The sequence below is a fragment of the Pinus tabuliformis genome, chromosome X (genome assembly GCF_031772625.1).
Source record: "Pinus tabuliformis cultivar Carrire ecotype Pingquan chromosome X, CPIR1, whole genome shotgun sequence".
In the NCBI taxonomy this organism is placed as follows: Eukaryota; Viridiplantae; Streptophyta; class Pinopsida; order Pinales; family Pinaceae; genus Pinus; species Pinus tabuliformis.
Genome location: NC_142308.1, coordinates 1303267568 through 1303283369, shown reverse-complemented (window position 1 = coordinate 1303283369; position 15802 = coordinate 1303267568).

Below are 15802 nucleotides of genomic sequence, written 5' to 3'. Positions count from 1 at the left end.
AGGACTGAAGTTTGGTATTTTCATCATGCCCATGGAGTATGGTTTCATGAGTAATGGGGATAAGCCATATTTCTCCCACCAATCCATGAACCATTCTGGTATAGGATCATCTTCTTCCATGTCTTCTACTGGAGTGTCTTCAAACAAAAATGAAAACTGTAAAGAATAAAACATATTAGTGGAATAATTTTGCATATTCATTGCTGTGTAAAAAGATTCTTGCTGTCTGTCTGAATCATAATTGTCTCTGTGAAGATGATTGTCAAATCTTCTGAATGTTATATGACAACTGGTGATTCTGTTATCATCTTCATGATCTCTTTCAATCACATAAGCAATGCTTCCAATTTGCCTTAAATAATCTAAAGCTTCAAGAGCTTCGTCATTCGCTTCATCTTGATGAGGATCTGTCCAAAGAAAATCAATCCATGTTCTGTACCTGACTTCTTTTATTGGTCGCCAATCTTCATCATGATCTAGAAGGAGTGTGTCTAGATTATATGAAATCCATCCAGAAGAGGTCTCAATTTCCACAGTATTTTCATGTCTTCTGATGAAATTACATTGCAGACTCATTATTGAATGTTCAGATAAAAATTCTCTGCTTAACATATCTGCAAAGTTGTTCTTATCTCCTTTGACAAATTCAATGTAAAAACTATACTGGCTGAGGTGCATGATCCATCTTACCATAGCAGCATCTTCAAAAGCACATTTATGAATTGCATATTTTAAAGCTTGACAATCTATTTTGATGGTGAATTTGGTGTAGATAACAAAATCTCTGAATTTTTCTATTCCCAAACAGACTGCTCTAAGTTCTTTCTTTAAGCTTGACCAATTTAATTGATTTTTGGCCCACAAACCTGATGCATACTGAGATATTTCAGTTTCATTTTTGCTGTTAGGATTCTTCTGGCATAGTACTGCTCCCCATCCTTCATAACTGGCATCTGTCGTGATTATTTTCTCCCATTCTTCCCTGATAGGAGAGAGAGGTTGAATTTTTTTGACTTTTTCTTTTATTGTTCTGACTGCCTGGGTGCAGTCATTATTCCATGGAATTGGAGCCTTTTGAAGCCTTTTGTTTAACAATTTTCTTTCTTGTGCACAATGCTTCAAAAACTTAGAAATGTAGTTCAAACTTCCCAAAAACCTTTGTAATTGTATTTTATCTTTAATCTCATCAGGGAAGTGATCAATGAAATTCAAACTTCTTTGGATTACAGTATATGATCCATATTGTATATTGTAACCCAAGAAATCTATTATTGGCCTAAATAATTTCATCTTGGATTCTGATAATACTATACCCATGTCTTTGACCCTGTGAAGAAAAATTTTCAAATGTTTGACATGGTCAGCAATATTATCAGAATGAATCAGTAAATCATCAATATATTTCTTCAGGAAACTTTCCATTCCTTCGAAAGTTTCATCCATTATTCTCTGAAAGGCTGAAGGAGCATTGATCAGGCCAAATGGCATGATATTCCACTCATAATGTCCTTCTGGTACAGAGAATGTTGTCTTCCATTTATCTTCTTCTTTGATTCCTACTTGCCAGAAACCAGATTTGAGATCAAATTTGGAAAATATCTTGGACTTTGATATCTGAGCAAGTATGGAAGACGGCTTTGGCAAAGGATAGGCATCATAATCCAGAATATTATTCAGAGGTTTATAATTCACAACTAGCCTTGGCTTTCCTCTGGAAATTTCATCATGCTTATTAACATAGAATGCAAAACATGCTATCGGGCTTTTACTTTTCATGATAAGCCCTTTCTTTAAGAGATCCTTTATTTCTTCCTTGCAAAGCTTCATCTGTTCTTCATTCATTGCCACTGCTTTGGATCTCCTTAATTTTCCACTGAAATCTTTTTTGAGAGGAAGTTCTACTTCCTGTTTTTTTATATGCCAAAAGGCATTTGGATCATCTGAGCAACATTCTTTAAACTGCGCGGTGAGATTTGCTATCTCTGAAGCAAATTTTCCATTATCCAAATGTTCTTCAGTTTTTAGTACTTCTCTCTTTATTTCCATTTTTGCCAGCAGATTTTCCATTCTTTCTATTCTCTTAATTCTAATTGGAGAATTAGAATTAATAAATGGGTAAAAGACTTCCTTATTATCAAAATTGACAAAGTATCCATACCTCTGAGTTTTTGTATCAAATTTTTCTCCATGCATATTAAAGTTCTGGAAAAATGGTGTCCCGAGGTACATTTCACAATCCAATCCTGGAACAACAGGACAAACCAAATGAACTCCAATTTTATCTGTAAGCAGAACATCAATTTCTGCTTCATGCTTTGTAGGGATATCACCACTTGCAGTGATCACCCTTGGACATGTTGTTGGCCTTCTGTGATGCATGCCAACTACTGTATCACTTACTATGTTTAACCTGGAACCAGTATCCATAAGAACTTTCCAGAATTCATACTGGCTTCCGATTTTTACCTTCATTTTGACACAATACATGACATCTCTATTCATGCTATTGCATCCAAAATCTGTTCTTGCTATCTCTTCTTCTTCTCCTTCTTCTTTGTTATACTGCTGTTGAACTGGCCCTGAATGGTAGGTCCAGTTTTCTGTCTTCCCTGAAATAGGGTCTTGTGATGAAGAAGCAAAAGGGGCTTGTGCATTTAACATTTTTAGGCTTAACTCATTGTGCCTTTCAACACACAATCTTCTGTTCTCCTTGATTGCTTTTCTCAATTCTTTTATTGCCTGATGCACTGCAGGCAAGGTTTGTGGCAAATCTTCTCCAAAATCTTCATTTCTGAATTGTCTGGTTAAAGCTTCGACAGAGAAAAGAGTAGCAGGAGGCACATACCCTTTATTTGGAGAGTTCTTTGAACTAGAGGGTGATTTCTTCAGATGTTCTGTCAGCAGAGATCTGTACATTTCTTTCATTTGCGGATCTGTAGCAGCCATCATTTGTGCAAAAATATTTTTACTGATTTCATCATAATCAGTCTTCATCATCCTGACTGCATTACATGTACAAATATCAGGGTCATCACAATCACAATATTTACATTCTGTACAATGAGGATCATTACAGAATTCTTCATCAGATGTTTCTTCTGAATCAACATAATTAAAGTCATTTTCAGATCCTGAATCAGAAGATACCAACTCATCACAGCTGCTAGGAAGATCAAATGAATTTATCTTTCCTTTCTTATTTCTGTACTGGACTTTCTTTTTAGAGGAGTCTTTCTTTTTATTTGGACAGTTTGGAGCTGTGTGGCCTTTTTTGTTACAGTTGTAACAAATTATTTCTCTATCTTTAGAAAACATCTTTGTATGCTTGTAAGGTTTTGCTTTGTAATGTTTTCTTTTTGGCTTTTCTTGGGAGGTCTGGGAATTCTTTTTGAAGTGTCTTTTTCTCCTCTTATGCCCCTCAGAATTTCCAGCTTTACCAAGGTGCCATTGTTTGCAGAGCTGTTGATATCCATGTGGCTTTTTAGGATTGGTAGCTGCTCTTGCAATCTTCATTTGTGAGCACAATTCTACAATGATTGCTTTTACAACTTGTCTGATTATGCCAAATTTATAGTCTCCAACCTTCCCTGGTAGTTTATTGACAATAGCTGAAGAGACCCATTGGGGAAGGGATGCAACAAAAATTTCCTTCCATTTTGGCTCAAGAATGAGATCTGGAGTCAATGTATGCAATCTGTGAAGGAATTCATTAAAGTACTCATCAAAATGTTGCATATTATGCAACTTCATGGCCAGCAAAGTAATAGTTGTAATATCATTGGTTATTTGAGGAAAACCAATGAAATTGACTGTAATAGCATAAAGAAGTTTTCCTATCATATTGTTGACAGGTAAACTAGTGACAGGATCTATGTGAGTAGATCCATCTTCATTTTGGACAACTGCTTGTTCCCATCCTGCAAGGAGACTGGGATCTTTTAATGTCTCAGCTTTTAGCCAAGAATCCAATGTTCCTTCAAATCCTCCTATTATTCTCCTTGTAGCATTAATAGGACCTATATCATCAGCAAGATAAGTCCTATAACATACAAGCATGGAATGTAATACAGACATAATTTCAGCCTCTGTGCAATTATCAATATTCCATGAATAAGTAGAATTTGAAGACCAATCCTTATGGTATTCAGATTTCATAAGATCTCTTCTATCAGGAGCAGGGTTCCAAGTAGTCTCCCATCTTGACCTGGATGATGTAGCATTGACTTGATCTTCATTATCAGGTTGCTCCTGGTCTTGATCTGTCAAAGATAAGTTATTGATACAGGTTTCAAGCTCTTCAATTTGTGGTTCTGCTTCTATCTTGTGAAGAGTCATATCACCAAAGGATGTTTCTGTCTTATGGAAACTTGTATCAAAACTTTCTTCTTCTCTAGTGTAAGAATCTTCAGACATGAAATTAGAAGATTCTGGTTTGCTAGATTCTTCAGTTTCTTTAGATTGCTTTATGGCAGGATGTGGGCTGAAGAAACTGGGATTTGCAAACAGAGAATATGGATGAGAGGAAGTAGGCGGTGGAAAGGTTATAGAGCTGGGTGTTCTAATAAGGCTTTCCACAGAAGGAGTAATAGAATATGGGATAGAAGTCTTGGGTTCTAAAAATATAGTTGTAGATTTATAGGCCTCAACCCTAGGCTTCTTTTTCAAGGATTCTATCCCTTGAGTTACTTCCCAAACTTGTTTTTTTACAATATCAAGAGAATTACTGATCTTTACAATTTCTTTTCCATGAGCCGAGGTAGCATCATGGGTCTTTTTATCTATCTGTCCTGTTTGTAAAGATAACCTGTCAAGACTCTTAGCAAGAGCCTTATCATTTTCTGCCAGAGTAGTAACACTGCTATTCAAACAAACTGTATTGTAATCTTGTTTTCTCAAAATGCTTTCAAGCATGGCCTTCATTTCAGAATTAGCAGTATCAACAGTTTCAAACTTAGATCTGACAAATTTTTCAAGACTTGACAAAGCTAGATTTTTCCAATTAGTAGCAGCAACATCATCTTTTGCTACTAAACTAGGATCATCAGCATGAGATGGAAGTAATTTGTAAAGTTTTCCATCTTGACTTCTTCTCACAAATTTTTTCCAAGGGGGAAACTCTGTGTCTGTTTCTAAAAGGCTTCCATCAAGGAGTTCCAACTTGTGCTTATTTGGGGTCCCATACCTCATCATGTTTACTTGCAACTGAGAACAAATCTTTCTTAGTAGTTTTTCACCTTCAATTTGAACAGCAATCAAAGATCTTGGAATGTTTAGTTTATTTAGCATACTCTGAATTTTTGGCTGAAAAACATGTGCTTTCAAAGGAGGAGGAATTACTACTGGATTTTCTTTCATCTTTTCTTCTACAAATTTTTTTGGATCTTTGATTCTTTTCTGTTTAGCCTGGTTCCTGAATTGTTTCATCAAGGAATGTTCTATTATATTTGCAGAAGGATAATACCACTCATAGAATGATATCCATTGATTTTCTGCCTTCATCCATTCTTTCCATTTTTCAACATTCTGTCTGTTGAAGGTAGGACGATCATTTCTTGGAAGAAGCATTACTTCTTCAAAATACAAATGTTCTTTTTCATGTGTAAACATATCCCAATTGAACATTTTCTTTTTCCATTGATCATCAGGATCATATGGACTGATTCCTTTAAAAATATTTAAAAAGGCAATTATCTCTGAATTAGAAGGAATTTCTACATGCTTCGGAATTTTATCAATAAGATTTCTTCTGTATTCAGGAATGGGTGAAGAATCAACATAACCTAAACCATAGGTAGAAGAACTGGATACAGTATGTACAAGTAGTTCTTCTTGTGGATTAAAAAATACAACTTTTTTGTAACTTTCTTCAGACGAATCAGACGGAGGTGTAAATCTGATCATGTTTATTCTATGACGGTCTGATGACTCCCCATGTGGAGTTGGTGGTTCTGAAGAAAATTGACAAAAGGTTTTGGAGCAGTGTGGATGATCACAGACTGAGCTGAAGGGTTGAGATGTGCTTGGCTGTGAAAACATTCTTTTGATAGAATCATACACTGCTTGGTCTATTACAAACTGTGGAGGTGCAGAAGACTGACTAGGATGTAACTGACTGATTATAGTAGGAATTGCAGAGACAGAAATGGAGGGTCCTTCATTCTGAAATGTGTTAACTCTGGGAAATCGTGTGGTAACCTTCCCATCTATCTCTGTTATTATTGATTGTGCAGCAGCAACAGGTTTCTTTGTGGGTTTTCCCCAATTGGTTACCCAATCATCAGGCGGACATAAATCATTTCTGGATACATAGACTGGTGCTACTGGATTACAAGATGAATCATACTGGATAAGAGTGACTCGACCTTCATCTTTATCAGGGGTATGTAATACAGCAGGGATTGTTGTATTATAGAATCGGACACAAGTAATATAGAAAATGGCCAAATTTTTTGATTTTCTTTTGAAATTTTCATACCCAGCAGTCTGGATACCTAAGGTTAGGCATTGCAGGACATTTGGGTCGTCAAGTGCAACAGAGAAATCTGGAAAAACATCATACTGTACTGGGCCTTCAGCAAGGCTTGTTTCAATACCACCTATCATGGCCTGTGTGAATGTGGTCCATCGATTATCAAATAGGGCCGAGAACACATAAGCTTTTTTTCCTTTTCTATGTAATGCATTCAGTCCTATCCTTACCATCCCTAGATGGACATACTGGTAACCATCTTTGAGAGCTGATTTGATATGTTTGGCTTCGAGGAGAGATATTATATTCAAATAAATAATATCGATTAAAACAAAATGCATACTCACGTGCACCATGTTAAAATATTTAAATAGGACCGAGACAAAATACATGTTCTCATTGGGCACCTTTGAAACCAATTTTCTTAAAGCCACCAAGAATGTTTATGTTTATGTTTGTGTCTGTTTTTTTCCAGTTTATGTTTATGTGTATGTTTTTGTTTTTTTTGTTTTTTTTAATTGCATTAAATATCAATTTAGTGGAAGAAAATAATCATAAATTTTGAATTTTTTTATCTTGATTAAAATTGTATTGAGTTTTGGGTTAGAAAATATCGACAAAGAGTTGGGACATTGGTTTGTTATTTAAATTTTTTTTTTTTTTGTTTTTTAACTTTAACGGGTATGTTTTTTTTTTTTTAATGTGGAAAAGAGAGAGTGGGGCTTTGCCTGAGCAGCCCTAATTACATCATACTTGTTTAGCAGAAACTTCTTTTCAATCTTGACATTAGCATGGGATTTCTACAAATCTGTCCTCGTTTATGAAGAGCAGCCCTTTATCCATTGCGCTCCCTTTGTTGGCCATCGAATCCGCTTCACTATTTGAGCTTCTGAGGATATGATAAAATTTGTAGGAAGCAAAGGCAAAGAGGACCCTTTTCAGTCTTTCCAACGTTCTGTTGAGGCCTGCGTTTCTGAATTGCTCTTCTGTGTTCAACTTATTTATGAGAATCTCCGAGACTCCAAATACCTGTATATCTTTGATCCCTTTCTCTCTAGAAATTTGACAGGCTTTGAGGAGACTGAGAAGCTCCGCTTGATTATTGGTCTTCAGGCCAAGGCCCCAGTAGAAAGAGTCACGGGAAACACCATATGGGGAATAGATGATCCCTCCGGCACTAGAGGGACCAGGGTTTCCTTTGGACGCCCCATCGAAGAAGATTGTGTGAGTTTTTTTTGCTCTCCACCAGTGCTGAAATGTTTCATCAGAGTCTCTCTTTTTCTAGATTGGGTGCTCTGTTTGAGGAGAGAGGAGGTTCTTTCTGCTTTGAGGTTCAAGAGATCCGAGCCACCTCTTCTCAACCGGCTGAAGAGTTGTGTCCTCTTTGTGATACTGCAGTTGGGCCGCTTCTAGGAGGAAAGTTTTGGCTTTTGCTGCTACTTGCAAGGGAGTGTGATTCAGGTCATTAAAAATCTTCTGGTTGCGAACCAACCAAATCTGCCAGCAAACGAACTTGGGCAGGGCATTCCAGATTTTGCGCCAGAAAGATTTATGAGGAATTCGATATGGGTAAAGGTGATTCCAATCTGCAAAAAGATCTGAGACAGAGATCTGAGTGGGAGAGTTCATGTGGAATTCTTGGAGCATGAGATCCCAAACTTCCTTGGCAAACAGACAATTAATGAATAGATGCTGAGCAGTCTCAACATTGCACCTGCAAAGAGCGCACCTGTGAGGGCCAGCAAACTTTCTTTTTGCCAGATTGTCACCAATAAGAATCTTGTTATGAATCAACATCCAGAAGAAAAAGTTGACTTTTGGGAGTGCTAGAGGCTCCCATACGTTTTTCCAAAACGCAGCACTATGCTTGCTGCTTCCTGTTGTCTGGAACACTTTGTAACCTTCTGCTGTTGTATATTCCCCAGAATGACCCCAGCCCCATCGATCTTGCATGGAGTGGAGAATCAGTGTTGCATCTTCCATCAGATTGAGCAGACTGTTTAATTGTCTTTGCAGGTGGGCAGGGGGATCGTGGATTGCCCAACTGGCCCATTCATCTCTTTGATCCCAAGCCGAAATGTAAAAAACGCTTAGCTTGCCGACTGATACGAGCCAGTCTCTTAAATCAGAGATCTCCTCGTTGTCAATTAGTGGATTTCGCCCCATTATACGATCATGCCAGAGGCGAGTGTGCTTACCGTTCCCTGGTATCCTGTATGCATTTCGGTTGAAGAAATTGCTGCTCTTGTAACAGAGTTTCCACAACAGCGTGCTGTTGGCAGTATATCCCAGCTGGAGGTTTCTGAAATCAGTTTTGTTAGTGTATTTTGATCTCAAAATGGCACTAACAGGGTGCTTTGGTTCTTTAGTCATCTTCCATAAGATTTTGCTACCAAGGGCAAGGTTGACCAGGGAGGGGTCACGTATTTGCAATCCTCCTTCATCGATGGGTTTTTTGACAGTATCCCAGTTTACTAGGTGTTGTTTCTTATCATTGCCCCTTCCTCCTTGCCAGAGGAAGTCTCTGAAGAGAGAGGAGATTTGATCCATAACATTTCTGGGGGCGAGCAAGAATGCTGCTTGATAAATTATTAAGGCAGACAACTGAGATTTTATTAGAATGACCTTGCCTCCTTTAGTTAACCAGAATCCTCCCCATTTCGATATTTTGGTTTTGAATTTGCTTATTATGTCGCTCCAAAGCGACCTCTTGTTCACTCCTGAGATAATGGGAATCCCAAGATATCTGATCCTATCCCATTGGGAGTGCCCTTTGAATCCAAGAATATTAGCTATATTGTTGAGCTCCTGTTGATCAGTGTTCCAGCTGAAGACTTCGCTTTTTCTTTCATTTACCAAAGCTCCTGAGACTTTGCAGTAGTTTCTGATGACCGTGTCGAAGGCCTTAGCTATTCTGGTTGAGGCACCTCCCAAAAGAATCGAGTCATCTGCAAAGAGTGCATGATTCAGAGGGTTTACTCTGTTGGTGGGTTTGAGGCCCGGAAGGGATCCTGACATTATTTCGGCTTCAAGTTTTCGACTTAAAGATTCAGCCATTAAGATGTATAGAAAGGGGGAGAGTGGGCATCCCTGCCTGATGCCTCTCTTAGCTTGGAAGAAGTTGATTGGCCTGCCATTGATGAGGGGGGCTATCCATGGGTTATCTGTGCAGGATTTTATGAGATTAACAAACTGAGGAGAAAAGCCAAAGGAGACCAAAACTTTGCTGAGAAATGTTCTGTTGACTCTGTCAAACGCATTCGCCATGTCTAACTTTATGAGCATACCTTTCCCTTTTCTCTACTTGCTTGAATGTATGGTCTCCTGCACTTGAATGACGTTGTCCAGAATGTGCCTGCCTTCCACGAAACCTCCTTGGGTACTAAAAATAATCCGAGGGAGCAAGGGCTTTAATCTGTTAGCCAATATTTTTGCCAAGATCTTATAGGAGGCATTACATAATGATATTGGCCTAAATCTAGCGAAAGTTTCCAGGTTGGAGTCTTTGGGAATCAAAGCTAAATAGGTTGAGTTGGTGCTGCCACCTACTTTAGCTTTTTTCAAGAATCCCCGTATCATCTTTTGTAGATCATATTTAATGATGTCCCAGCATGCTTTTTAGAAATGAATGGTGAATCCATCAGGTCCGGGGGCCTTGTCGGATTCCATGGACCAAATAAATTTTATTATCTCTTCCTCCGAAACCAGTTTGCAAAGATCAGCGTTGTCCTCCGGAGAGATGAGGGAAGGGATGTGAGTGAGAAATTCTGCTTCATCCGCTTCTTCACCTTGGGCATCCAAGCTGAAAAGATTTTGGAAGTGTATTTCAGCTGCTTCTTTGACTTGTTGGAATCCCTTGCAGGTTTGGCCCTCCGATGTCTTTATTTCTGCTATATAGTTCCTTGACAATCTGGCTCAGTACTACTGGTGGAAGAAAGAGGTATTGCGATCCCCAACTTTTAGCCACAAGCTTCTAGACTTTAATCTCCAGTACTCTTCCTCTTTTCTGAAGGATTGGAAGGCTGCTCTCTAAGCTTTTGTTTCCATGTCCAGTAGTTCTTCATTAATGTTCTTGCTTTCCACGTCGTTTTGAAGGGTGTGCAGTGCCAGGACTGCAACAACTCTTTGGGAGGTGGGGTTGGGGGCTGGTTTCTTGATCCAGACCTTCAAAGCTTTTTTGGTGAGTTTCAGCTTTTTCTCCCAAACGAAGCTTGGAGAACCTGAAATGGAGGTGGTCCGGGCTACTTTCACCGTCTCAAAGAAGCCCTCCCTTTCGATCCATTGAGGAGAAAAGCGAAATGGAATGGGACCCAAGTCCTCTTCATCTTCTAGACAGAGCTGTATTGGCTTGTGGTCAGAGGACAGCTTGGGCAAAATTTTTGTTGTTATGATCTTCTTATTCATGAGGAGAGAAGTTTGCACTAGAAAGCGATCCAAACGGCAAGAAATGTGTTCTGTCCCAGTTCGATTGTTTGACCAGGTGAAAAGTCCTTGAATTGGGTTGAAATCTTGCAGATCCCATTACTGTGTGAGATCTTCCACTACGGAAACCATGGGATACTTCGAATTGGTGCCTCCTCTTTTCTCTTTGGCTTTCAAAACTATGTTGAGATCTCCAGCAAGAATGATATTGTTGGGGGTTTCCTGCTCTAGAAACGTTGCCAGAGAGTTCCAGCAGTCTCTTTTTTCAGAATAATTGACAGGAACGTAAAGATTGACAAGAGAGATAGCCAACTTACTTGCGAGGTGGATTATTTATGTGAATATCCAATGTTGGGTCTCGTGAGTTTTGATCAGCTGATATTTATCTTCGGTCCAGAGAGTTGCCAGTCCTCCCGAAGAGCCTTGAGCACTGACCGCTATGCTTGAGCTTTTCTTCCATTTTGACTTGCTGATTTCTAGCACAGCTTGTCCTGCTATCTTTGTCTCTTGGATCAAGAGGATGTCTGTAGGTTCCGACTTTAATAGGTCCTTTACTGCTTCTATTTTTGTGAGGTTCCCCAGACCTCTGCAATTCCAAGAGACTAGCTTCATTATTTACTTGTGAGCGGGGTGGAGCCACCCTTGGATGACCTGGGCCTGCTATTTCTTTCGATTGTCATTTCTATTGTGGACTGGCTTCCTTGTGTTTTGAGCCTTTCTTCTTCTTCTTCTCTTTTTTCCTTGTGGGATTTCCTTCCGGCTCTTTTTACTGGGCGCTCAAAGAATTCTTCCTCTGAGGACTCTGAGCTTTCGACTGCCTTTTTCTGTGTGACTTCTGCATAGGTGGGGTTAGGGGGGCTGCCTTGGGAGGCTTCAATCTGGATGGCGACCCCTCCCTCTTTGCTTGGAGGAGGGACTTCTACATGATCCTCGTTTTCCTGAGCTTTGTTCGGTGGATCAGTCTATACACCCTCCGTTCCTTTTGATATTTCTACCGTTTCCTGAGTTGGAATGGGAATGTTCCTAGCTCCTGTTACTGCGCTTTTTCCTGCATATTTTTTTGCATGGGCTGTTCTTTGGACTAGGGTCCATTGGTCCTCGATATGTTTTTCAGATTGCTCCTTTGCTCTCTTCTTACAGTGCTTTGCGAAGTGTCCGTGACCGTGGCAGTGTCTGCATTTAAAGGGGAGCTGTTCATAGTCGAGGTCTTGGACGTGCGTCCAACCTGCCACCGTGAGCTTGATCGCTTCAGGCAATCCTTCCTCGAGGTCCACTTCAACACAAAGTCGGGCGCATGAGTATTGGTCTTTTCTTATAGCCTGATCTATGTATTTTCCTAGCGTGTTCCCGATGATCTGGAGCGATGTTTTATTCCAGCAGTGAAGAGGCAGATGAGGGAGTCTCACCCACACCGGCACGGCAGATGGGACGTCTTGGGAGGGATCGAAATCTGGAGTCCATTTGTTTAAATACAGGCCCTACGGCCCCATGAAGTAGGGGCCATTTCTGAATATTAAGCTTCTCTCTTTCGTGTTTTCAAACACAAAAACAAAGTACCCTTTGCCCACAAAGTAGCTCTTAAATTCGTCTTTTATCAGAGGTTTCCAGTTTCTTTGTGTCCATTCCTCCACGGATTTGGGGGAAGGCCATAAGCCTGTAAACTGGCCTATGAGACCTCTTTCTGCCAGGTTCAATGCCGCTTTGCAGGTATCCTCGTCTAGCAGGGCAACTGAAGGAATCGTATCCATTCTTTTGATAAATTTCTGCTGGAATGCAGAAGGAGGGCTTTTTGTCCCGGATGCAATCAAAGATCTAAAGGCAGAGACTTCGGGAGGTGGATTAGCAGGGGGGGCAGAGCCCTCAGGAATCTCCATCTAGCTGCGAGAGGGGAGGGCGAGGTTGTGCGCAGGGCGCAGCAGCCAGGGCGGCGCTGAATGGCTCCCAGAACCCTAGCTTGCAGAGCGCAGGGGGGGCAGCACGCGATTTGTTATTTAAAATTTTGACATATTAAAGGTTTTTGTTTAAAGGCCAAGCGGGTTTTAGAAGGCAGCAATCGACAACAGACCACCCTGTTACACTTAGGATCATTGTGGACGAATGTCAGAATGATAAATACAATCTCTTTTATTGCTTTGTGGACTTTAGAAATGCTTTCGATATGGTTCCTATAAACAACCTATGGAATAGATTAGAAGAGCTAAAAGTTCCTTTCGAGTTGAGAGTTTCCGCTATAAGGTTATACGATAATGTAATTGCCAAGTTAAAGAGCAATGAGGGTTGGTTGAAAGATATTAAGTGTAATATCGGAGTTAAACAAGGTTGCCCCCTCTCCCCTACCCTATCTGGCATTTACATCGACAAGCTAGAAAGATGTTTATAGGAAGCAGGCTGTGCTGACATGATTTTATGATGTAACCCAGCCCACACTATCCCACACTTTCACGTATTCTCAGCTTTACACCTGTTGTCGGACTTTATGACGTGGTAGATTTGGTTGCTATTTTCGGCGGTTGTATGCAATATGGTCAGTAGATATTTGTTTGGCAACTGGGAGTGAGTTTATGATGCATTCAATGTTTACCTGCGATCCTCGGGTTTGGTTCCCTCCATTTGATCTTTGGCCAAAATGCTTTGGCTTCCCGGTCATTCACAATTGTTTTGTTCTGCTGTGAGGTTTTTGCGAGGGTTTGTTGGTTACACTGTATGGTTCTTGCTCTGGCGAATATGGAAATCTCTAGTTTTCCTCTGGGTGCGGCTGTGAGTGAATGCCGACCTTCCAAACTTGGTTATGTGATTTCCTGTGGATTTCTCCAGTGGCTCGCATCTGTTCTGGCTTTGGAGGTGCGCTCGCTCGAACTCTTTTCACATGGTAAGCTCCTTGGTCTCGTCCTGTCGTTCTTCTGTGGTTTGGTTTTAGAATCTGGTCTCTCGTCCGATAATCGCCCCTTGCTATTTTTTTATTGCCTCTACTATTGTTATTGTTGCCTCTGCTATTATTATTGTTGCCTCTGGTCTCTGTTCGGTGTGTGAAATGGTTTAACTTCTGACGCCTTTGAATTCAGGTAACAAGATAATGGACTTCCACGGCTCGAAATAGGTAAATGATCCTCTCCCTGATTCAATTTGGCCTTCTTCTGGCGTTGACACTGACCAATTCTATTTTTGCTTTGACTTCAGGTCTCACTATACAGATGTCTTGGCTGTGCTTTGTTTGTATGTGCAGGTCAATGGCTCGACCTGGGTATGCGGGTTCCTTCTGGGTTCGGTCTCCCAAATGTGGCAACCCTCTGCCGGTAGGCTTTGGTTCTTAAGTCCATCAATGCACTGTTAGGGTCCTTAATTTTCTGTAGGGTTTATAGCTCACCATTTTGCCTTCGTGTGTGGTCTAAATCGGGCCTTTTGAAAATGAACTTCAATCTGGTTTTAGTCTCTGTGTTGGTTGGTTATTCATTCAGTTTATGCATGTTCACTGTTACCAAACCCTAGGCTAGGGTTTGTCCACTCTGTGGACTCGGCACTTGTTTCTATTTATAAATGCATGTAATACATTTATATTTCTCGGTCAATAGCAATGGGAACATAATTTTGTCATCTCTGTTTACGTATGAAAAATATGAAGGGTTGTTCGACAGTACCTCTGCTTATAGGTTGTTTTCTTTGGCACTCTGTTTCCGGTTCTTTATCCTCTCGGTTGACTTGCTGTGTTGCACTGTTCTGGCTATGGTTCAATACATTTGTTCTTCGCTCTGTTTTCGGACGTATGCACGAATTCGATGTTGTTTGTTGTTGGGAACACAATGAAACATGACCTTACAGTGGTTGGTCTCTGTTTTCTAGCACTGTTCTTACAATACATTAAATGAAAAAAATATAGTATTACAGTAAATAGGCAATGATACAGATGGACAGTTTGGAAATAAGATCTGTCTTTGTTTTTATTTCTTTTTCATGAAATTGCTAAACCTTTCTCTTGTCTTACATTGCTGCTTTTATACATTTTTGGTTACAGTTAATTGAAACTGCCATTGCTTTCAGTTGAACAGAAATGATATGGTTGTGTAACTACAGTTCGGTTGATATTACAAGATCTTTGTTTAGACAGTTTTTGTCTTTTCCTCTTTAAGTTGACAGATCAATTTTTAAACTATTGTTTATTATTGTTTGGATCATAACAACCCTAACTAACCATTTAACTTTGACTAAGATAGCAACTAAAAGTAAAATAAAATAAAATCCTATCTCATGACCCGATAAACTAATCATAAAAAACAATCCAAATACTCAAACAACCTTCCAACCTGGCAGGGACTTCACCCGGTCATGGTGAGCTGGATGCTCCTACATCAGGCTCCTGGGGAAAAAGAAATCATGGCTCCGGTCCATGAGCTTCTCGACTAAAGAACCTGTCTATTCAATCTGCCTAGCATTAAGCCACGAACTGTCCTCAATAGGATGGTTCTTCCACTTGACCAGGTATTGCACATATTCCTTCCGTTGAGTTCGTTTAACCACCTGAGTGTCGAGAATGCTTTCGATCTCGGGAAGTTGAAAATAAGGCATCTGTCTCTTCCAAGCTTCTCCTTCATCCTGGGTATTCCGTGTAGGTCGTGTGGTTCCATCTTCTCCCTTCTCCTCTGGGTCAGTCGTATAGGGAAACAAGTCTGCTACATTAAAGATAGGTGAAATGCCTATTCTGGGTGGCAACTATATCTTGTAGGCATTCGCCAAAAACTTCCGAAGGACTTTGCAAGGTCCTATCTTTTTATACTTCAGTTTATTGTACATAACTTTAGGGAAGCATTCTTTGTGCAAATGCACGAGGACTTCATCCCCCACATCAAACTGTACTTCTCTTCTCTTCAAATCTGCTTGCTGTTTATACTTTAAGCTGCTGTCCTGCAATTTAATTTT